The 25,523-nt window shown below is 41.2% G+C and overlaps 1 protein-coding gene across 1 annotated transcript in view; it reads left to right on the forward strand.

The window, feature by feature from the left end:
- EFCAB2 (EF-hand calcium binding domain 2) overlaps window positions 1-25,523 on the forward strand; it is a 107,127-nt gene that overhangs the window by 16,399 nt on the left and 65,205 nt on the right. The window lies entirely within an intron of this gene.

The raw sequence follows: 25,523 nt of genomic DNA on the forward strand, positions 1-25,523 counted from the left end.
CTAGAGATAGAAGCTATAGGTAATCACTTATTGCTTAAGGCTAGTTACACCCTACGTTGAGGGTCCTGGGTCCACTCTGTAATTGGTTAGTACTTTAAATATTGTGATTGGGTCCCGCCAAAAGTAACGAACACTCTGGACAATGTGTATGGTTAGAGTTACTGCCAATGATGTTAGGCGATAATGATTGGACCCCTGTACCTGTGTCACAGTTTCCTGTAACTCCCCTTCCCAAACCCAAAAAGGCCCTGCCCGCCCTTTGTTCGGAGCTCTCAGCATGGATCCACTGCGCTGGTAAAGTCTGTGAGCCTGAGTTTAGTTCCCGGTGAGCCTAAACCCGTAATAAAGCCCTTTGCTTTTGCATCTGTGACTCGGTCTCCCTGGTGGTCTCTGGTTTTTGGGGATGACATTGAAATCTTGGGCATAACAGAACCAACTTTATGGTTATCCTTTTTTTTAAAAATTTTTAATGTTTTTTTTTTTTTGAGAGAGAGAGAGAGAGAGAGGCATTGAACAGGGAAGGGGCAGAGAGAGAGAGAGGGACACAGAATCCAAAGTAAGCTCCACGCTCCCGAGCTGTCAGCAAAGAACCTGACCCAGGGCTCGATCTCATGAGCTGTGAGATCATGACCTGAACCAAAGTCAGACGCTTAACTGTCTCAGCCACTCAGGCGCCCCTGTGGTGATCCTTTTATGTGCTTTTGTCTTCATAACAACTCTAAGAGATACTCTCACTTTACAGATCAAGAAATAGGCTAGGCTGGGTGTTATCCTATTACCTGCTCTTTAAGCTTTTAATGTTCCAAATTTCTGGAAAATTATGTAAACCGTTCTATTTAAAACCAATAAATATTTATAAGGAAGCTATGTTTCTTCTTCACATTCAGTACCTTTCGAGTCATTTTCATGTAGTTCACAGAAAAAAAAGGGAGTTTCTTTTTTCCCCCCTGGTTTTCATGGTATAGAAAGTAAAGAAAGTTACTAAAGTTGACTTTCTGGACTGATTAATTCAAGAAGAAAATCAGTCGGTTTTCTTAGAAGGCCTTTTATGTTTTGTGACTGTTTCAAACCACACCAAGAACAGGGATAAGAAAAGCTGATGGGAAGCTGGAAGCTGTAAGAAGCTTTCTTCTAAGCCATAACATGTAGTTGACAGATATCTTATCTTTTTAAAGACATGTCTGTGATTGCACACTTTTTTTAGGCTTGACAATTTTTTCAGGGAGGAAAACCTTTCTGTAAAGTTTATAAAAGCTGTTTACAGTGGAACAGCAAACTATAACGAGACAAACCTACTCAGTTCCCTTTGAACCTCTGTTGGACCACGTTTCCACAAAAGCGTCGACCACAGCCACGGTGGAACACAAAGAAGTCTTTGTTTAATACTACTTCCAAAATAATTTTTCAACTCTTGAATTCTTTATGAAATTGAGAAAGGGACAAATCCAGAGGAGAGAGGAGGGACAAGGAAAACTAATTTGCTTTTGTGAAATTTGCTAACCAACGAGGGTTACAGAAATAAAGAATTGAGTTGGACACAGCCCTGATCTTAATTAACTGTCACTGTGCAACCACTTACCCCCAAACCTGGAAGCTTCAATGACCAAACACTTACCATTTGACACAGTTTCCCAGATATAGATCTAGTGGGCGATTCTGGCTCAGAGTTTCTGACAAGTCTGGGGCTCACCGACATGACTTTTGGCAGGAGGCCTTATCTCCTTAATGGTTGTTGGCTAGAGGCCTCAATTTCTTGATACATGGGACTTTCCATTAGGCCATGTGAGCGTCCTTACAATCTGGCATCTGGCATCTGCCAGAGAGACTCATCCAAGAGACAGAGACAGATAGAGATCCAGACAGAAGGTGCAATATCTTGTATAACCCAATCTCAGAAGCGACACCATTATTTGTGCCATATTTTATTGGCGACCTAAACTAACACACAGTATTAGAGGCGACTACGCAGCAGTGTGAATACCAAGAGCTTGGAGCCACTGGGAGCCATCTTGGAGGCTAGCCAGCACAGTCTTCCCTTTGGTTCCCAATGATCTGGATCCTTCCCACATGAACAGGGCCCTTCCAAGGCCCACGGAAGTGTCATCCCATTACAGCATCAGATTAAAGTCCAGAATGCCATCTCTAAATCAAGCCTAGGGGTTCATTGGCTATGGGCTACTTAATATAGCCTCTTGAGGGTCACTCAGTCGGTTGAGCGTCCGGCTTCGGCTCAGGTCATGATATCACAGGTCGTGGGTTTAAGCCCTGCATTGGGCTCTGTGCTGACAGCTCAGAGCCTGGAGCCTGCTTCAGATTCTGTATCTCCCTCTCTTTCTCTGACCCTCCCCGCTCGCACTGTGTCTCTCTGTATCTCAAAAATAAATTTAAAAAATTAAAAAAATATATAACCTCTTTAGTAGTTTCTCTCCATCTGTAGACCTGTAAGCTAAAGAGACAAGCTGCTTGCCACTTAACCACCCCCCCATGTAATGGTGGAATAAGTAAAGGAGAGCCTCCTTGGACTAGAAGGGAAAATAGGCACCCGGGAGTTGCTGGTACATAAAATCCAGCTGGGCAAATGTTGGAAGGTCCTTGATTAGGACTTGGTTCTCCTGTTCCCAGAGGATTCCAGGTGGGCTTTAAGCTTCACCATCTGGGCTCTTGGTTTTACCGTCTCCCTTTTATCAGAAATAGTACATGTTTTCAGCTAAGTGGTTCAGCTAAGCAGCCTGCCACCTCGCCAACAGAATTTTGGGGGAGTCCAAAGACATTTTCATTGTGTACTGTCTCTATCCTTTTTCAGTCCAAGCCGACGGTGTTTCTGGGAATATAACAATCTTAGAGTCTTTGTGGGTCTCCTGTGAATCTTGTCCCTTAGACAAAAGACATACCCGACTTGATGTGAGACAAGCAATTGTCTACCTTGAGTTGTCCCACTAGTTGATTGCAATGATTTGTGAGACACACCTTGAACCCTTGAATTTTTTTTTTTTTTTTGCTAGTCTGAATGGTGCCCTGAGACACTGTTTGTGATCTTTCTGAGATCCTAACAAAGGATTTTATAGCCACATACTCTGTTTCATGTTTAGACTGTGTTTTCTTGGCAGTGCCTCAAATTTGATCTTTGCCCAGAAGCCATTTCTTATCTTAGCATCTATCGCCATCTGGAGAGGCAGGGAATTTTCACAACCAGAAATTCCTGGTTCCTTTTTATTTAACAGGCTTTCCTTTGGGTTATCTTTTTCCTCTTGCATTGCACTACACACAGCCAGAAAGAACCAGGGAGCACCTTCGGTGGTTTCAGGGAGCACCTCCAATGCTTTCCCTAGAGGTCCTTCTATCTGTATCCTGACCACCAGTTTCATTAGGCATGTTTTCTACTTTCCATGTTCATAGGGATTTTTCTATGGTTCATAAAAGGGGTCCCCCTTTGTCATTTCCATATGCGATTTTCCGTACTTCCTCTTGAGCTCTAACAGCTTATTCAAAGGCCAGCACTACCTCCTCTCCCCAATTTTTAGGGTTGTTTAGTAGTAGGATTTCACTTTCAGGCAACAAAATTCTGTGTTACCTATTACTTTTATCTGTTAATTATTAGAGTTAGAGATCGTGAAGAACACAGAGAGAGAGATAGTACCACAAAAGCCTAACATTAAAAGTGACATGCATTTTTCTGTTGATCACATGGTGGGTCCTAGTAGAATGGGAATGTCCCTGCCTGTAGGAGTTCCAGAGTTGAATGTGTATTTATTAGTGCCTGAGCATTGTGTTAGACTCACGTGTTGTTCATGTATATCCAACCCTGAAAGGAGCTGCTACCTCCAGACGAAGCTTAAAGAGATAACTTGTTCAAGGACTCACCACAGAACACAGACTTGGGAGGCCAGGCCTAAGGTCAAAGAGTGGATGAATATTCTATAGCATATTGCCTTTGTTTTTAAACATGAATTTTCTTCAGCTTTTGTTTCATATGTGGAAAGCTTTGGGCAATGATCTTTTCTTATAGTCCCTTCTCTGTAGTTCTGACCTTTCCCTGTCCTTTCTCATCCTTCCTGAGTTTCCTCTGGTCACTTTCCATGGAGTCCTTTGGGACTTCAGACTTATTCTAATGTAAATAAACTTCTACCTAAATACTCTTTTTCTTTTTTTAGTTTAAGGTGGGTTTGTTTTGTTTTGTTTTGTTTTTTGGGTGTTTTGTTTTGTTTTGTTTTGTTTGAGAGACAGAGAGAGCGTGAGCAGGGGAGCGGCAGAGAGAGAGGGAGATACAGAATCTGAAGCAGGCTCCAGGCTCTGAGCTGTCAGCACAGAGCCTGATGCGGGGCTCAAACCCATGAACCATGAGATCATAACCCGAGCTGAAGTTTGATGCTCAACCGACTGAGCCACCCAGGCGTCCCCTAAATACTCTTTTTTTCTAGAACATTCCCCTCATCTCTATTTCTTAATTAACCTTGGCTTTCCTTCTGGAACACCACGCCTGTTGGTGCCATCTTGAGTAAGGTTATTCAGTCTCCCAAGTCTTTTATCTTGTGGTAAGTTGAATCAGTCCACTTCTACTTCCAAATGACTGCTCTTTCTTTCTTATAGAAAAGTTCTTTTTCCTTTGAAATTTATCACATCTTACTTGCCCTCTATTCATTGCTGTCATTTGAAGTACAGATTTCAAAATGGCTCATAAGATTGAGCCAGGAGAACAGGTTGTTGAAAATGAGTGGAAGGAAGTTAAGGTCAGTGAGGTTGTAAAGAAGAAGGAATTATGAAACCAGTGTGTTGGATGAGTGGTCTGAACTCACCCAAAATGATGGTGGTATTTGAGATGAACAGAAAACTGACCAGGTAGACCACTTGTTTTTTTTTTTTTTTCCATTGACTGACCACAATCTCCTAGATTTCAGTGGTACTCTGCTTCCTTACTTGTACTTTTTTTTTTTTTAACATTTATTTATTTTTGAGAGAGAGAGAGAGAGAGAGAGAGAGAGAGAGAGAGAGATTGATTGAGATCATGAGCAGGGGAGGGGCAGAGAGAAAGGGAGACACAGAATCGGAAACAGGCTCCAGGCTCTGAGCTGCCAGCACAGAGCCCAATGTGGGGCTCGAACCCACGAACCTTGAGATCTGACCTGAGCCAAAGTTGGACGCTCAACCAACTGAGCGACCCAGGCGTGCCTGCTTTCTTACTTACAAAGTATTTGCTGGTGGACCTTACCAAGACCTCCAGTTTCCTGGATTCTTCTCCCCTCTTCCCCACTCCAGCTTATCAAACAAAACTGATTCTAGCTAATGTAAGTAGAAAAGGAATTTATTAGACGATAGCAGGGGGCTCACGATGCAGGCAAGAGCCAGGAGATTCGGCATCCTATACCACAGCTACAGTCATGAATGATACAAGGACAGTCTCATTAATATGCCCTGCTGAGTGGAACCACTGCCCTTGGACCACTGCTCCTAAATCCGTGCTGTTACTGCTTCCACCAGCCCCACAGGTGATTAAGAAATTGTCCCTCATTTTTGTATTACCTCCTTAAGATTCAAAGTCTGGCTGGGGGGCTGTCTGCCTTAAAGTCGTCTGGTCCAAGGTCAGGTCCGCACCCTCAGCACTGCTTTGTATGTTTCAAAAATGGTCGCCATCAGGCTTGAATCCCCTCAACTTCTTGCTTCTACCTTTAAACATATCTTCATCAACACTCTCCTTTCCAACCTTCCTTTAGTTAGTTCAGTAAAAGAGCTCTTCCTTCTCTTGTTCGAAGCTAATTTTCTCATTTGCATTCATGATTTCACCCACTCTGGTCTTCTTCCAGGACTTTTCTTCATTAATTAACCCTTCCTTCTCTTTATTTTTTTTTTAAATCTTGTTTTATTTATGTATTTTTTATAAGTAATCTCCATGCCAAACATGGGGTTCGAACCCACAACCCCATGATCAAGAGTCATGTGATCCAACGACTGAACCACCCAGGTGCCCCCCCTTCTCTTTGTTAAGATTATTTACTAATATCTCTTTTATGCCAGACGTTGTTGAATGCCAGAGATGTAAAGATGAATTTAATATTGTTTTGAAGGATTTAGTATTTAGTAGAGAAAAACAGACCCAAATAGTCGGTTGCGGTATAATTATTTACTCATAATCAGGGTTATTTATTACTCTCTTATCCATTCGAATGTCAACATATCTTTTTGTTCTCTGCTGTGTCTTCAGTGTCTGGTACACAGTAGGTGCTCAATAAATACTCATGCATGAATGGTGAGAAGTAAGCACAGGGTGCTAGGAATCAGAGAGGACGGTAGTTGGCCCAGCCTAGAGAATGGAAGAAGGAAGACTGAGGTGGGGCAACTACAGAGGCTTGGTGGGGGAGATTTCAGGAACCCCATCTTCAATGTTTAGAGTCAGCAGGGAAAAAAATGAGGTGAGGGCACCGGGCAGGGAGGGGAGCGTGAACCAAGGTGGGGAATGATGAGGAGGCAGATGCCTTGAGCGGTTAGGTGTTAAATAGTTATTAAGACTTCACATCATTTATGGAGTGTTTACATACATATTCTAAGTGTTACATATCTATTTTCTCAATGACGTTCTGGGAGAAAGTTATTATTCCCGTTACAGAACAGAAAAATATCTTCGATCCTTAGGGAAACTAACTTGTACAAGGCCACTTGGCCTTTAAAGTTTAGAGCAGGGATTTACTTTGGCTTCTTTCTTGCTGCAAAGCCTGGTGGTCCTTAAAACTACCCTGTTGTACTGGTGTAGTGGTTCCCAAACTCGGCTGTGCGTCCAATCCCCCATGGAGCTTTGCAAAAATACAGATTCCTGCTTTGATCCAGGATCCTGAATCCAAACTTCCAGGGATTCCTGGTTCTCTAGTCCTTGAGAATCACCACGGCCAGTATCCAAAGCAAGACCAGAGTCAATGATCAGACCACAGAGATCTAGTATTCCTAAGGATCTGTGACTTTATCCTGTAGCTAATGGGGGAGTTCCTGGAGGATTTTAGCTGGAAAGTGATGTAATCAGACATGCGTTTTTGCACACCACTTTGGCAACAATGGGAAGGATGAAGTCAGAAGTACAAGACTACAAGCAACAAGAATGTTTATCTTTAGATTTCTGTCTTGACCGATTCCTTCCTTTTTGCCCACAAACATTCTCAAATCTCCATACATTTTTTCTCATAGTCCTGCCCACCTTTCAGTTGTGTGAGTTTCATCTTTCTCCTTGCTAAAATTCTTAAGAGAAAGAGGTATACGCAATGCCAGATTTCAGTCAGGTCAGGAAATGCTCCTTCTCATTTTCTTCATGATTGCCTCACTCTAAAGAATCCAGCTTCTACCTCATTATCCTGTGGCTTCTTCAAGGCTGTCTTTCCTTTAATACATTCTTTCTGAATGTTATTTGCAAGTGTGGTCTTTTCTCAGATTTTGAGTTGACATAAGACCAGGGATTGAAGAAAGGAATTAAAGGAACAGAAATAATGGGCCAGTGGCAGAGTAATCAGTCAACAGACTCTTAATGTACCAGCCCGTTTCAGAACCAGGGACAGGAGCAGATGCCCACAGGCACATCTGAGTCAGAGGAACCACCGTCTGAAGATGGATGAAAGGTCTGATGGAAAATGCCTTTGGTTTTGGAAAGGCTGAGTTTGAGGAAGTGAGATTTGTAGTAGAAATACAGGCCTGTCACTTGGGTGAGAAAAGTCTTAAAGCTAGACAAATAGAGTTGGTCGTTCACAGCTTGATGTGGTGAGACATGGACAGTGCATAATGCATTCAATTCGTGAATTTTTTAATGTTTATGAGAGAGAGAGACAGAGAGAGCGCGCGTGAGCATGGGGGAGGGGCAAAGAGGGAGGGAGAGAGAAGGAGAACCCCAAGCAGGTTCTGCCTGATGCAAGGCTTGATCTCATGAACTGCAAGACCATGATCTGAGCAGAAATGAAGAGTCCTACACTTAACTGAGCCCTCCAGGCACCCCAGTTCATGAAATGTTTTTTATAATAATTTGTATCTTTGCATATCTTGAAACAAATTCTTCTGCTAAAAGGAATGACAAACATATCATGAGGGGTATAATTTATCTTGATATACTAGAATTTAGAATGACACAAGTATTCATTTTTGATTTTTGGATTTGGGTCATAATGATTTGAGAACCTCCCAAAAGATTGCCTTTTCCTAGGATAAAAGTGCTGTCTCTTTGATGTTTTATGTAGTCCCTCCCCTCGTTTTCTCTATGCTTTCTACTCGAGCTATATGTCCCTCATTTTATTTTTCTGTTCACGCTATTTTTCTTTTTATTGTTTTGCTCCCCACCGAGTTGTGTCTCTAAAGAATGAAAATCAACCTGTTCTGCTTGTTAAAGTTTTGGATCAGATTTCTACTGTGTTTTGTTTGTTTGCATTTTGTTGTTTGTGTTAAAAATTGTTTCTGGGAGCCGTGTGAGCGGAAATGTAATAAGATTTGTTTGCAAACCTTCATATCTGGGTAAAACTCTCTGCACGACCTATAATTTTTAAGACCCTGTGATGGGAACATATTGAAAATATGCTATAAAACTGGCCATAGTTGGAGCATTTATCTTCAGTATGAAACAAAAACTTAGGATGCCCAAATCCTGTTTTATTATGTGCCATATTTTTAACATAAAATTCAACAATTCTTTGTGCCCTTTTTACAACTATATGTAAGTATTATGAAACTTACATATAAACATTTCAAAGATTCAAAGCTTTTTGTGAAGAATTATATATATCAATTTTAAATGTTAAGTCTAGTATATGATAATATTTATAACCTAAGCAATTTCTTCTTTTTTAATGTTCATTTATGTTTGAAGGAGAGAGAGACACAGAGCGCGAGCAGGGGAGGGGCAGAGAGAAAGGTAGACACAGAATCCGAAGCAGGCTCCAGGCTCTGAGCTGTCAGCACAGAGCTCCACGTGGGGGCTTGAACTCACAAGCCAAGAGATCATGACCTAAGTCAAAGTTGGTCGCTTAACCCACTGAGCCACCCAGGTGCCATCTAGACTTGTGCTTGAATCTTCCATTTCCCATTTCGTAGGTATTTGTCAAGTCACTCATTTAACTTTCTAAGCCTCAACAACCTCATGTGTTAGGTGAGGATATTCACAGCCAATCCAGATGATTTTTTTGAGAAATAGTAACCGTAGCTCATGTCTAATGAACGTGGGTATATACCAGGGTCCCTACTGTATGTGCATTGTGTCTTTTAATCCTCATAGCAGCCTTGTAAGGTAGCTGTGTTATTATTACTGTTGTTGTTCATATTATCCCAGCATTACAGAGGAGACAACTGAGACTTAGGGAGATTTGGTAATTTGCCAAGGGTAAGAAGAGTTTGGGGGTTCCATCAGTTCTGTCTGACTTCAGACCGTTAGCTTTCTAGTGAATTCATCCCAGATGTCGCACGGACCCTTGTGTCTGGCGCACGGTACGAGTATGACATTTGTTTGTTCAGACCTGGCCTGCACGCCTGTCCTGGAAATGAAGCCCATCTCCCCATCTTTCACATTGTAGGATACAAAGTAAAGGCCATCTTGGAGTTGCAAGTTCCCAGTTTGACATAATAAAAGTAGCTTATGTTTTGAAGTTATTGCCAAGCACTGTGTGTCAAGTGCTTTACATAAAATATCCAAGGCTCACAGTGGCCCTCTGGGATCAGTGAACTGTCATTAGCTTCATTTGACTGATTGGAGACTGATTGACCTCAGGCACAGAGAGGTTCAGTAACTTGCACATAGTCCATACCACCTGGCAAAGCTCGGATCTGAGCAGTGAGTCCAGAGCATGTGGGCCACGTTATTTATGTGTGTCTTGTAGCGCCCAACATACAGTGGCTGCTCAACAAATACTTGCTCATCGAGGAAATGAATGAATGGACGAATGAGTGAAACAAACATGACTTCCCCTTCATGTGTCTCACTCCAGGCCTTCCTTAGTAACGAACTGGCTCTGAAATGAGCATGATCCCCATGATTGGCTTCCTTCTTTCCACCCAAGAATTGTGTACTTGCTGTACGTAAGTTCTCCAATCTGGCTGAGTACAGTGGTGTGGGTCTGCTGCTCCTGGGCTTGGGAGAAGGAGGCTGGAAACCTGCCCCGAGCGACCGTGTGCAAAGCTTCCTGGGCGTTCACACCGTCGAGTGTCCATGCAGTTTATTCGTTTATTTTCCTATCATTTGGTCATTCATATTACAGATTTTATTGAGAACTGAGTACCTGCTGTGTGTCTGCTTTGGTGCTAAAGGCCTAGGAATACAAGAGAGTTGAGAACACATGAGGTGTCGTGTTCATTGAATTTCCAGTCCATGGGAGTGGGGGAGGGGAAGCACAGGGTGCCTGGGGCAGCATTTGGCTTGTCTCTTCCGGACCTCTGTGTGAGTCTCAAACCATCTCTGCCTCCAGCTGAGTTACCCTCCGGGCCCCAAGAGTGATCCTCCTTGATTATAAATCTAGCTAGACACTCTCTGGTTTATAAATTTTCAGTTGGTATCTGTTGCCCTTAGGATAAAATCCGGATTCCTTTAATGTGTTCTTAAATGTATAAAAGACCCTGCCCCTACCTTGCATTCTGTCTCATAGCTGCGTCTCAATATAAGGATGTTTAGGGGCTAAAACTCGAACTTTCCCCCGTGTTTTTTGGCTTCTTTTTTGAAAGGGCATCATAGTACAATTTTGCTTTTTCATTATTTTGAATTATTAAAAAATTTTTTTTGTCTTTATTTTATTTTGAGCAACAGAGGCAGAGAGTGAGCAGGGGAGGGATAGAGAGGGAGACACAGAATTGCAAGCCTCTAGGCTCCAAGCGGTCAGTGTTATGCCCAAGATTTCAATGTCATCCCCAAAAACCAGAGACCACCAGGGAGACCGAGTCACAGATGCAAAAGCAAAGGGCTTTATTACGGGTTTAGGCTCACCGGGAACTAAACTCAGGCTCACAGACTTTACCAGCGCAGTGGATCCATGCTGAGAGCTCCGAACAAAGGGCGGGCAGGGCCTTTTTGGGTTTGGGAAGGGGGAGTTACAGGAAACTGTGACACAGGTACAGGGGTCCAATCATTATCGCCTAACATCATTGGCAGTAACTCTAACCATACACATTGTCCAGAGTGTTCGTTACTTTTGGCGGGACCCAATCACAATATTTAAAGTACTAACCAATTACAGAGTGGACCCAGGACCCTCAACGTAGGGTGTAACTAGCCTTAAGCAATAAGTGATTACCTATAGCTTCTATCTCTAGGCCTGCCCTTAGGAATGTTAAGGGTGTCAGCTGGCCTTTCCTGATTGGGTGTTACAAGGGTGGTCCCTCCTGCCTTGGGCAATATGTGCCCTTTTATTGTCTAATGATTCTGAGAAACTGACACCTAGGCCTCCAAGGTCAGAGGGAAACTTGAAGCCTGTCATGGAGTCAGTTTGGTTCAGATCTGCATCCTTAAATCAGCACAGGACCTGACACCGGGCTTGAACCCATGGACTGTGAGATCATGACCTGAGCCGAAGTTGGTCGCCTAACCGACCGAGCCACCCAGGCACGCCTAAATTATTTTTTTAAAGGAAGATAAAAAAATCGATCAAATTAATATAAGGGACATAATTCTTATTTTTTTAGTTAAAAAATATTTTATGTTTATTTATTATTGAGACAGAGAGAAACAGAGCATGATCAGGGGAGGAGCAGAGAGAGAGTGGGAGACACAGAATCCGAAACGGGCTCCAGGCTCTGAACTGTCAGCATAGAGCTCGACTTGGGCTCGAAGCCACAAACTGGGAGATCATGACGTGGGCCGAAGTTGGATGCTTAACTGACTGAGCCACGCAGGTGCCCCAAGGTTATAATTTTTAAGAGCACACTTAAGAATTCGTATCTCCTAAGTAACTCCCCCCCAAGAAGGCTCAGGGAATGGGGGACATACAGTAATCAAAAAGTGTTCCTGTTTATTTACAGTCTCAAAAAATAGTAAGGGTCTGATTTTATCAAAATAAGCCTTTAGTCAGTACACAGCATGTTTTAAAATTTATAGGATCGTCTGAATTGAGGCATATATTACATGGCTCTTTAATCAACATGTGCTTGTTAACTGGTATTTCTGGTATAATTTCACCATCTGACCATCTTGTAAAAGTGCTTATTTCCACATATGGTTATTCTGTTTTTTGCTAAATGGGCACTCTATAAAAAGTAACATTTTCTGGAACACCTGCTGAACATGACATTTCTGTGAAATTTAGTATGTTATTGCTAATATTTTCCTCAAGCTTGGCAAAATCGCATATACCTTGCTGAAAACTTACATGTTCATTTTAGCTGTATTTAATTTTTGAGATAACACTTCTGATATTGAATTAGATGTAACCATGAATTAAATAGAGTTACTTGGGTTATCAACCCATCATTTTCTCATATGTGTTAAGGTTTTGTGGTTTAAACATGCTCCGTGGCAAGAAATTGATTCTTTCCAGTGCACATTTGTTAATTACGGCTTTATTTCTGTTCACATGGCAAAGAGTTCAGTTTGAGTTAGACTGTGCTTGGTGAAGAGGGACTGAGTATGGATATTTAAAAATTGGTTAAGACTTCAGTAAGCACGTTTTTCATTAATGGTGGTTATTGTCAATGCAGAGCGTCTTAAAAACAAAAACAAAAACAGAAACAAGTGATTAGTCTTTAGAATAGAGAACAGTAGAGCAAGCCCCCATCTGTGACTGCATAAGACTATTTCAGAGGGGATCCTTTCATTGGTTGAAAGGGCTAAATGGCTATTAAATTCTCTCTCAGTTTAGAGTCTGGGGTTTTCCCACTGATCTTTTTCTCTGCTGACCCAACTATGTCATCAACCAAACACTTCATGAAGTTTCTCTAAATTTGTATAAAATCTTAATCTGTTGTGGGTTAATAACTAATGAGGACATAGTGGATCTCCATTATTACCAATGTATAATAATTTACATTTATACAAATATATAGAGAAAAGCACTTTGATTACCAAAACACTGTAAAAATTAATGGTAACACATTTGATCACATTGCATTTCATTCTACTTATAGGTTAAAAATTTACCTTTTTAAAAAGGTTTTAAATAAATAAAAAATAAAAATTTTTATTATTTTTTTTTAATGTTTATTGTTGAGAGAGAGAGAGACATAGAGAGATAGAGTACGAGCAGGGAAGGGGCAGAGAGAGACACACACAGAATCCGAAGCGGGCTCCAGGCTCTGAGCTGTCAGCTCAGAGCCTGACATGGGGTTCAAACCCACAAACCGTGAGATCATGACCTGAGCCAAAGTTGAATGCTTAATTGACTGAGCCATATAGGTGCCCCCAAAATATATTTCTTAAAATAGAATCATTTCAAATACCTCATTTGTTATATTCTAATAATCCTCAAGATTTTTTTCTAGACAAAAATTATTTTTTCACAAAATATTAAAAAATCAGATGCATTTTTAATTGTTATTTTGAAATGTTGCTGTGAGCAGCGTAAGTTGTCAAATATGTTTTGCCGACGATCACCTCCATTATTGCAGAGGCGTTTTGCTACACTTTAATTTGAATAGTTTGTATTTTTTTCTGACAACAATGAAACTTTCTGAAGCTTCCATTAGGTTTTAACATGCAGGTATTAATCGGTTAATATTGCTTTCTGACATGTTATCATGGTATTTCAGCCAAATAGGAGGAGACTCGGTCTTATGTTTTTGCAAGAATATACACAATCATGCTTTTTTTTCTTTTTATGATGAAACATGTAGTTAAATTAAGGAAATCAGGGATACTTAACAAACAAAACCAGAAATGCTAGCCAGAAAAGGGCAAAAAGGGGAGGGCAGTGCTTTTGACTTGCTGGTTCGCTTAAGTACCAGGAACTTCTTTCCTGTACTAAACCTATCTTGCACTCCTGGGTTTAATCTCGTTTAGTCATAGTGTATAGTCCCCTTTATATGTGGCTGGGCTTGGTGTGCCCTAGTGTTGTGTTGAAGATTTTTGTGTTTACATTTATAGGGGATCTTGGTCTGTAGTTTTCTTCTGATGTCTTTGTTTTTTTTGGGGGGCGGCGGTCAGGGCAATATTGACCTCATCGTAATGTGGGAGTGTTTCCTCCTCTTCACTTTTGGAAGAGTTTGTAAGGGATTCAGGTTAATTCTTTAACCTGTGCGCGTTAGAACTGGCCCCATCTATATGTTTGCATCTTAAACTTACGATGTGGAACACAACACAAAAATACATCCTACGTGGTAAGGAGCACGACCAAGACATGGTCTCGAATATGGTATGTAACTTTCTCTTTGAGTGTTGGAAAGGCAGAGTAGAATTCATGTAAAGAATTCCAATGAGCTTGTTTCTCTCAGTTTACTGGTTAAAGGCAAGAGCACTAAAAACCTCGTCCAGCAATTTTTATTCAGAGCTTATATCTTTTGGCTGGAGGTATATTAACAGATGATGGAAGGGTGTGCAATAACGGCAACGTATTTCTCATATTGCATATTGGGAAACTTTTCTCTCTTCTGTACTAAGGCTTTTGAGAATATTTCCACCACTAAATTACTATAATCTACAGAGGTTTTCTGGTTACTGGTCAGGTAATCTGGGTTTGGAAAGTTGAGTTGGGAAAGGGAATTCTCCCAGACAGGGTTGAGAAACCTTTGGCTATTATTAATACTTTAACACAAACATTCTATCACTACAAAGTTGCAAGCAAACATTGTCATTATGGAATCAGGTGCCAGGGAAGTAAATGTCTGGAAATCTACCATTGAGCTGCTAAGATGCTGCTAAAGAAAATGTTTATGTTACAGGGATGTGTTTGATTTAATGCCAGAATATATGTATAAATATATAGCCATAATAAAATGGATGGCTTGGCCACTCTGCCCCAACAGCAGGTAAGAATCTAGACACATTGAACAGTTACCTACAATTACAGATCTCGTCTTGGATCTCTAAGAGAGGAGAGGACACAGGGCAAACTGCCGCCCCCCAGATTGTAGGACAGATGAATGCAGGGAGTCACTGCTCAGGATGCCAGAGCAGAGACTCACAAGCAGAAACAGCTGTGGGATCGAGGAAGACCTGGACTGTCATCGGTGAACTACTGGAAACACAGTGTGGACAAGGGTGACAGTTAAAAACCCCAGGGAGACCCAGTCATCAGTGGACCCCACGCTCTTATGAGTTTTACCTCCAGGAACTTGACCAGGCTGCTATAGTAAAGATCAGAGAAAAATCCCCTTGTGCTTTCAGTAAGAAGAGGGAAGAAGGAATCATTCTGAAATACTCCAGAGAGGGGCGCCTGGGTGGCTCTGTCAGTTAAGTGTCTGACTTCGGCTCAGATCATGACCCCACAATTCTGAGTTTGAGCCCCGCATTGAGCTCTCTGCTGTCAGCATAGGGCCCGCTTCAGAGCCTCTGTTCCCCTCTTTCTACCCCTCCCCTGCTCATGTGCTCTCTCTGTCTCAAATAACATTAAAAAAAGTCTTTGAAATACTCCAGAGCACTCTGTTTTTAACAAGAAGAAACGAGTTAACTAGAACCTAACCTGCTGGGATGTTATCAGAGTTAAACTGAGCTGGGGGAAGGAAAACACCCAAATCCAACTCACTCTGGCCATCTGGTCCCATATATAGGTTAGGAACCGGGATCTGTATGAAAGGAAGAGCACTGAGGAAAAAATAAGTGAAGGTAAAATAAAACTTCTGTTTTTCTTATTCTTAATTGATTTAACAGCTATAATCTGTTCAAATGATAACCATACTGGATTTGATTATGTGTGGTTATGTGTATGTCTTATGTGCATATACACCCGTGTGCTTATGTTTGCTTCTGTAAATGAATGACAGCAATGATGTGAGGGATCGGAGGGAGGAATTAGGATTATTTTGTTATCATAAGGTACTCACATTATGTGTGAAGTGATAGAGTATTTGAAAGTGGACTTGTATTAGTTGTTAGTGTGAATTGCATACTCTAGCGCAACTACTAAAAAGAATTTAGGGGTGCCTGGGTGGCTCAGTTGGTTAAGCCTCTGACTTCGGCTCGGGTGGTGATCTCACGGCTTCTGAGTTCCAGCCCTGCATCGGGCTCTGCCCCTCCCCCACTTACTCTCTCTGTCTCTGTCTCAAAATAAATAAATAACTTAAAAAAAGAATTAAAAAACAGAAGTATAATGTATATGTTTTGAATGGACGGAACATGGACTCACATAACATGCTCAGTTAAAACCATAAAAGGCAGAGAAAGAGTGGAAGACAAAAATGGGAACAAAGGACAAGGGCAACAGAGAGCAAACAGCAAACATGGTATTTATTAACACAGCTGTATCAATAATCGCTTTTTTAAAGGGTTTTAAAAATTTATTTTGAGAGAGAGAGCATGCACAAATGGGGGGAAGGGCAGAGAGAGGGGGAGAGAAAATCCCAAGTAGGCTCCGCACTGTCAGTAGAAGCCCTACGTAGGGCTCGATCCCACAGACTGTGAGGTCAGGATCTGAGTTGGTTGCTTAACTGACTGAGCCACCCAGGCACCCCTGTATCAGTAATCACTTTGAACGTCAGTGGTCTAAATGTACCAATTAAAAGAGATTGTCAGAGTGAATCAAAAGAGAAGGCTCAACTATGTTTTGTCTGCAAGAACTCACTTTAAATATAAAGACACATAGAGATTAGAAGTAAATAGATGGAAAAAATACATGATTGTAACAGTAATATAAATAAATTGGGAGTGGCTATGTTAATTTCAGACAGAGGAGATGCAAAAGCAAATTATTGGGGATAAAGAAGCACATTACCTAAATGATAAAGGGGTCAATTTTCCCAAGAAGACCTAATAATCCTTAATATGTATGTGCCTAAAAAGCAGAGTGTCAAAATGCCTGAGGAGGGGTGCCCGGGTAGCTCAGTCGGTTAAGTGTCTGGCTTTGGCTCTGGTCATGATTTCACAGTTCATGGGTTCGAGCCCCACATGGGCCTCTGTGCTGACAGCTCAGAGCCTGGAGCCTGCTGCTTGGGATTCTGTGTCTCCCCCTCTCTCTGACCCTCCCCTGCTCGTGCTATCTCTCTCTGTCTCTCAAAAATAAATAAAAAACATTAAAAAACGTTTTTTAAATGCCTGAGGCAACAACCTTGAGGAGAAATAGATGAAACTACTAGTCATCACCCCTCAGAACCCCCATATCCAACATGGACAGACCCAGCAGACAGAAAACAACATGTTTATTGTTACTGATAGAAATGCAACTGATTTGTGAGTGTCAATTTTTGTATCTTTCCTTTCTTAGCTTCTGATAGTTTTCTTTGTGGTATTGTAGGGTTTTCTACATGTCATCATGTCATAAGCAAACAGATAATTTTATTCTTCCTTTCCAGTTTGCATCTCTTTTATTTCTTTTTCTTGCCTAGATCCTCTGGCCAGAACAGCCAATCCTGTGTTGAATACAAGCGCTGAAAGAGAGCATCCTTGCCTTGTTCCCGCTGTGAGGGGAGCACCTTCGCCTTTCACCATTGACTATGACATTAGCTCTGGGTTTTTCATACATGACCTTTATCAGGTTGAGGAATTTTTCTTCGATTCTTAGTTTTCTGATTACTGATATTGTTAGAGGATGTTGAATTTTGCCCAATGCTTTTTCTGTTTCAGTTGTAATGCTTATGTGGCCTTGCCCCCTTCATTGTACTCATGGATGTATAACTTTTTTTTGTTGTTTTTGGGAGGTTTTTTTGAGTATAGTTGACAGAATATGACATTAGTTTTAGGTGTACAACCTAGTAATTCAGCAAGTCCATTGTACTGTGCTCACCCCAAGTGCAGCTGCCATCTGTCACCGTGGGGAGCTGTTACAGCCCCGCTGAGCATGTTCCCTGTTGTGCCCCTCTGACTTCTATATTCTATGGCCGGGGGCCGATGTCTCCCAGCCCCACCCCCCCACTCTTGGCAGCCGCCAGTTTGTTCTCTGCATTTTTAGGTCTAGTTCTAATTTTTGTTTGTTGTGTTTTGTTTTTTAGAGTCCACATATAAGTGAAATCACATGGTATTTGTCTTTCTCTGACTTGCTTCACTTAGCATGATACCTTCTAGGTCCATCCATGCTGTTGCATATGACAAGACCTTATCCTTTATTACGGCTGAGTAATATTCCATTGTGAGTGTGTATACATAGATCATATGTATGTATCATGTATATATATCAAATATATAAATATATGCATGTGTATATATGTATATGTGTATGTATATATAATCTTTATCCATTCATCTATTGTTGGGACATGCGTTGAAGCTTTGTTTTCTTTGGGTAATACCCGATAGTGGAATTACTGCAAAATGTGGTGTATAACTTTGATTGATTTTGTATGTTGAACCTGTCTTGCACTCCTGGAATAAACCCCTTTTGGTCATGATGTGTAATCCTTTTAATATATTAATGAATTTGTCAACCACTACATTTTACTGTCTCTCATTTTCCTCAGTACCTTAATCCTTTCCTTGTCAATTTCTTAGCAAACATAATTCTCTTGTTATACAAATTGTTCTATAATGTAGAAAACCACTAAACATCACCCAATTTCACTATATCAAGGAAATAAATAGAATAATAATACACAACAAAACACCAAAAAGAGAAATTATGGGATGTCCATATCCATGTGAGCTGGATTGTCTCCACCTACTTAGTAACTGCTTAGGAAGCATTTATGGAGCTTTTAGTGGGTTAAGTATGTTTGACTGTCAAAGTTATTGTGAAGGTGTTTACAAGTATGGAAGGGGAAACAGATAAACAAACCACTAACTACCATAGAGTTTGATGAAACGATATGATAGGAGTGCCCGTCGATGTTACACAATTATAGCTAACTGAAAAAGGATGAGGTTAGCCTTCAAGAATCTGTTCCTCTTAAACTGCCTTGAATGATGAGCAGGAGACAGCTGGGAAAAAGGGGAGCACTGTCCATACAGAAGGACCATGAAGCACAATGTGCTGTGAAAAAGCACGATTGTGAAGCCACAGAGATTTCACGATAGGAGGTCTGTACCGGAAAGTGTGAGAAAATGACATTTTGAGATGGGTGGGGCCCAGTTCATAAAGGGTTTTGTGGGCTTGATTAAGGGAGTCTGAATTTTTTTTTTTTAAGACCCCAGGAATCATTGAAAGATTTTAGAGTCATGTGAGCAAATTTCTATTTTAGAAAGATCGTCCTAGCAAGGATTGTGATTTGAAGGTTGGAATGAGAAGAGGAAGAAAGGAGACTGAAGGCAAAAAGACAGGAAGTATTAATCCTGTATTAACCGAGGTCAGAAATGATGAGGAATGGAAGACAGACAGATTTCTGAAGTGTTTGTTGACAATCAAGTAGGATTGTGAGGGTGGGGCCCTCTGAATTTGCTGGAGGTGTCAGAGATCAAATAGGGCTGTGAGGATGGGGTCCTCTGAATTCACTTGGGGTGAACAGATAGAGAAACAGATAGAGATGGCCAGGGATATGCCCATAAATAAGCAGGGATCAGGGCGCCTGGCTGGCTCAGTCTGAAGAGCATGGGACACTTGATCTTGGGGTCGTGGGTTCAAGCCCCATATGGGGTGTAGAGATTCCTTAAATAAATAAAACTTAAAAAAAGAGAAGAACAGTGATCAGAGAACCATCAGAAGGTAGCAGTGAGAAGGAGGAGGAGTAGGTGACATGTCCGAAGGAACAAAACTTAATGGAATAGGAGTTTTTAACAGGAGGAAGCAAAGATGCTCTCAGGCAAGGCTGGGATGTAGGGCGCTTGGTAGGACTCTGCGGTGCCTGCTCTCTTCACCAAGCTAATGTCATGGTGGGACGGAGAGAACGTTGAGGAAGGATGGGGGACTGTTTCAGTTTGGGAGAGGCCAAAAACAGAAATAAATAAAAACAAATGGAGTACACAAACTTTGATTAAAGTTTAGGTTGGAAAAACTAAGTGACAATGATGATACACCTGGAGAGGTTTGAAAATTGAATAGCCGTTAGATGATTTTAGTGAATTTTTGTTCATTTTTTAGAATGTCACAATTACATTGGGGATATGTAGGAGAATGCCCTTATTTTTAGGAAATGTATGCTGAAGCACTTAGGGATAAGGTATTGCAATATCTCTAATGTATTTAGGGACAGAGACAGAAGGAGAAAGCAACAAATGGAAAAATATTAGCAATAATAATTCAATGCAGGTGGTAGGTATAGAGTTGTTTATAGTATTGAGCTTTCGGCTTTTCGTTTCTTTTTTAAGTTTTTATTTTAATTATAGTTAAAATACAGTGTTATATTAGTTTCAGGTGTGCAATATAGTGATCCAACACTTCCATATGTCACCTGATGCTGATCACAAGTGCTCTCCTTAATCCCCATGACCTATTTCGCCCAACCCCCACCCCAAGCTTGCAACTTTTCTATGTGTTTGAAAATTTTCTTAATTAAAGAAGTTGGAAAAAACATGACAGGCTAGGAGCAAGGGACCGTGAGCAGCAAGGGGAACACACTATTGCTTGTGTTCCTTAACTCCCTGAGAGAGCTGACCAGGAGAATGAGCGGCACATCCTCAGAGGACTTCGGTGACTGCCTTAGGGGGGTGATTCCCAACCTTTATCACTTCCAAACATGATGGAAAATAATATTTGTTTGGCCTACTAGGGTAGCAACTGGAAGAGATTGGAGGCTTCCACGTGGGGCTTAATGAAAAAATAATCATTGCCTTCTGCATGATTTTTATAAGAAAATAAAACACAAGAGTATTAAGAAATTTGTAAATGATGAATTTATATATATAAAAGTTCCAAATATATTTAAAAATTTTAATGAAGAACTGTAGCTTCTTCCCAGAATACTTCTTATTGCTTTATTTTTACTTTTTTACTTATTTGTTTAAAAATTTTTTTTAACATTTATTTATTTTTGAGAGAGAGAGTATGAGCAGGAGAGGGGCAGAGAGAGAGGGAGATGCAGAATCAGAAGCAGGCTCCAGGCTCTGAGCTGTCAGCACAGAGCCTGACGCGGGGCTTGTACCATGAACCATGAGATCATTGACGTGAGCTGAAGTCGGAAGCTTAACTCACTGAGCCACCCAGGGGCCCCTGGCATATGGTTTCTGGAATGAGAGCCCATGTGGTGAATCACCTTCTTGGCGGTATGGGGCAGCAGGTGTCTGATGGCATTGGTTGTGCTTGCCACCTGTGCAGACGATGGGCATGGCCACTAGGTCTGTGCTCCCCGAACCTTCTTCTGGGAAGGCCTGGAGGAGATGGATGTGCTCAGCTGCTGACCTCATCTGGCCACAGTGAAGGATGAGGACCAGTGTTTTTGGTGACCATTATCCACTGATGTGTTGCCAGTGTCCAGTAGGCGAGGGTTACTGAGTTGGGGAAGTCCCAGAGTTCAATTCAGGCATTAATTATTCCCGACAGATGAGAATTGCAGAAGAGAGATTCCATGATCAGGCACATTTGGAAAACGCTGTGTTAAAGTGAACAGGTTCCTTGCTGTAGAACACCCTGAAGACTTTGATACACTAACACGCATCGCAGATTTCCAGATGGAGACTGTAATAGTCCGAGTTTTCCAGAAATGTTGATTACCGAAGTCTTTTAATATATGTGCTGCTGAAGCGAGCGCTATCACCGAAGTCTTTTATTGAGAAGCATCTTAAGGAACGGGTGTGAAAAAGCACACTGTATGAAATTCAAAAAGTATTGAAAAGAGGGTGTTAAAAGTTAGTACCCATTTTTTTAAAGTTTATTTATTTTGAGAGAGAGACAGTGTGAGTGAGGCCGGGGTAGAGAGAGAGTGAGAGAGACAGAATCCCAAGCAGATTCCATGCTGTCTGCACAGAGCCCAACGGGGGGCTCGATCTCACCAACCATGAGATCATGACCTGAGCCGAAATCAAGAGTCAGGCACTTAACTGACTGAGCTACCCAGGCACCCCATTGCCTGTTCTTTATATATAAACTCCAGAAATGCTGTCTTCAGCTCTAGGTAACACCTGTTTCACCACCCAAGTCAGCATGAGCTTTGCTGGTCAAAGACTAGTGCTTGAGTCTATTCAATAATAATATGTTTCAGGGCGCCTGGGTAGCTCAGTTGGTTAAACATCTGACTTTGGCTCAGGTCATAATTTCATGGTTTGTGAGTTCGAGCCCCACATGGAGCTCTTTGTTGTCAGCCCAGAGCCTGCTCGGATTCACTGTCTCCCTCTCTCTCTTTCCCTCCCTGACTTGTGCATGCATGCACGTGCGAGCACTCTCTCTATCTCTCAAAAATAAATAAACTTTAAAAAATAATGTTTGTAAAAACCAAAAATTATCACTACCACTTTGTGCGTTAAAGTTGTTTTGGTAGGTGCTCAGTGCCATAAGTCACGAAGAGGAACTAAAAAGTATGAATTTTGTTAAGAAGAGACAAAATGTAATATCAGAATATATAAAATAATCACCTGAAAAGGGATACTAATTAATAAAAAGTTTCAAGAAATAGGTGCATATAACATAAATAGCAGCAATAAGCCACTCAACATTTACCTCAACTCCCAGAAATTACAGGGGTTTAAAAAAAGATTCCTGCCTGGGGGCACCTGGGTGGCTCAGTCTCTTAAGCATCTGACTCTTGATTCTGGCTCAGGTCATTTTTTCCCAGTTCCTGAGATCAAGCCCTGCATGGGACTCTGCCTGACAGTGTGGAGCCTGCTTGGGATTCTCTCTCTCCCTCTCTCTCTGCCCCTCCCCTGCTCACACTCTTCCTCTCAAAATAAATACATAAATTAAAAAAAAATTCCCTCATGGTATCTTCAAAACCCATCAAAATACTCAGGCATAGTCTTCTTGGAGAATTGTATACAACTTATATGAGGAAAACTATAATGTGCGATGTTTAAGTTAGAGATATAAAAGGGATGTATGTCTAATATATATCTCTTAGACGTGAAGCTACATATTTAAAAATCTTCATTCTTTCTCACCTTATAGCTTTGTTGCAACAGGAATACAAATCCCAATGGTATTTATTTGGAGTTTCTAAACTTTACTTGAATTTATAAATTTCTTTCGGAAGAATAAACTGGTGAAAATATCAGTGAACATTCCTAAAAAAAAAAAAAAAAGACCAGTACAGTGGCAGTAAGTAAATTAGCATGCCGATTGCATAAGACTAGACTGCAGATTAGAATGGAATCAGTAGATCAGACACTCACGTAGTCTCTGTCACATAGGACACTAGATCACATTGTGAAGCAGGAGGAAAGAAATCAAATGCTTAGAAAATTAGAAATTACTAAGATTAGAAGCTAGTCTGTCACTTTGAATCAAGTCAAAATAAACGTCATATGTGTTTTGAAATTGTAGACAAAAACAGAATGGAGTATTCACCAAATCTCCAGGACAAGGGTGATTTTTCTCTCTCTTTCTCGGTCCTTTCAAAGGATAAGCTCCTTCCCCCCCTCCCCTCCCCATTGTAATTGTAATGTCTTCATGACACCCAATGTATTGTCTTGCATGCACACTGGGGTGCTTGTATCCTTTATTTAGGCATCCCTGAAAGTTAGAATCATTCCCCAACAAAGAATTTCCGGGTAGGATGAAAATCATTTATACTTGGCTTAGGGATGTGACACCAGTACGTTGTGAGACCAGCTATCCCGATAGAAGGGTCTGTCTGGCGTTGAGGCAGGCGGCTTGTGCGGGGTCCTCTGTCCTGCGGAGCTCATCAGGCAAAGACTGGCGAACCACACGTTGCCCGTGTCACAGGAAGTATTCGCAACTCCAGTCAAGACTTGGACTGAACTTCCAATATTCCTCCTGAGTTTCCAACCCAGGACCAGCCAGATGGGAGAGGTGTGTAAGGTGAGGTGTGAGGGCAAGACTGTGGGGCGCTTCCGTGCCCTCCCCAGATGGGCCGCTCTCCCAGGACCTCCATATGGGCAGCTCCTCAGAGGATAAGTTTCAAAAATTTAAAGTAGAAAAAGAAAACTCATCTGTTGTGACTACCTAAAAATAAAAGAGATTATACTTTTTCAGTGACCTTAAAATTAACAATATCGTGATAAAAACCCGCAATAAAGTAGGTTTAGAAGGAACATGCCCCAACATAATAAAGGCCGTCTATGAAAAGCCCACAGCTAATATCATCCCCAGTGGGGAAAAACTGAGCCCTTTTCCCCTACAGTCAGGACTAAGACAGGGATGGCCACTTTCACTTGTTATTTAATTTAGTGGTAGAAGTCCTAGCCACTGGCAGTCAGACAATGAAAATAAATAAAAGGCACCTAATCAGCAAGGAAGAAGTCAAACTTTCACTATTTGCATTTCTATAAACCAATAATGAAACAGCAGAAAGACAAATTAAGAAAAGAGTCCCATTTACAATTGCACCAAAACCAATAAGATACCTAGGAGTAAACCCTAACCAACAAGATTAGACCTGGACTCTGAAAACTATAAAACATTGATGAAAGAAATTGAAGAGGGCACAAAGAAATGGAGAGCCATTCCATGCTCACTAAAGACAAATATGGCTAAAATGTCTACCCAAAGCAATCTACACATTTAATGCAACCCCTATTAAAATACCAGAGTGTTTTTCACAGAACTAGAACAAGCAATTCCTAAAATGTGTATGGAACCACAAAAGACTCCAAGAAGCCAGAGCAACCTTGAAAAGGCAAAGCAAAGCTGGAGGCATCACAATTCCAAACTTCAAGCTGTATTACAAAGCCTTAATCATCAAAACAGTATGGTACTGGCACAAAAACAGACACATGAAACAGAATAGAAAACCCAGAAATGAACCCACAACTATATGGTCAGTTAATCTTCGACAAAGCAGGAGAGAATATCCAATGGGTTCAGCAAATGTTGGGAAAACTGGATAGCAACATGCAAAAGAATGAAATGGGACTACCTTCTCACACCATACACACAAATAAATTCAAAATGGATGAAAGATCTAAATGGGAGACCTGGAATCAGAAAAATCTTAGAGGAGAACACAGGTAGTACAGCCTCTTAGACATCGGCCGTAGCAACTTCTTTTCGACATGCCTCTTGAGGCAAGGGAAACAAAAGCACAAATGAGCTATTGGGACCCCATTAAGAGAAAAAGCTGCACAGCAAAAGAAACAATCAACAAAACTAAAAGCAACCTATGGAATGGGAGAAGATATTTGCAAATGCCATATCTGGTAAAGGGTTAGTACCCTCCAAATATAATGAACTTATAAAACTCAACACCCCAAAAATGTATAAGCCAATTAAAAATGGAAGAAGACATGAACAGACATTTCTCCAAAGAAGACACGCAGATGGCCAACAGGCACTTGAAATGATGCTCAACATCACTCATCACCAGGGAAATACAAGCCAAAAGTTCAATGAGATATCACCTTACACCTGCCAGAATGGCTAAATCAACACCACAAGAGACAGCAGGTGTTGGTTGGTCAGGGTGTGGAGAAAGGCGCACCCTGTGCGCACTGCTGGTGGGAATGCAAACCGGTGCAGCCAGTCTAGAAAACA

Source organism: Suricata suricatta, chromosome 3 (assembly GCF_006229205.1).
Source record: "Suricata suricatta isolate VVHF042 chromosome 3, meerkat_22Aug2017_6uvM2_HiC, whole genome shotgun sequence".
Lineage (NCBI taxonomy): Eukaryota > Metazoa > Chordata > Mammalia > Carnivora > Herpestidae > Suricata > Suricata suricatta.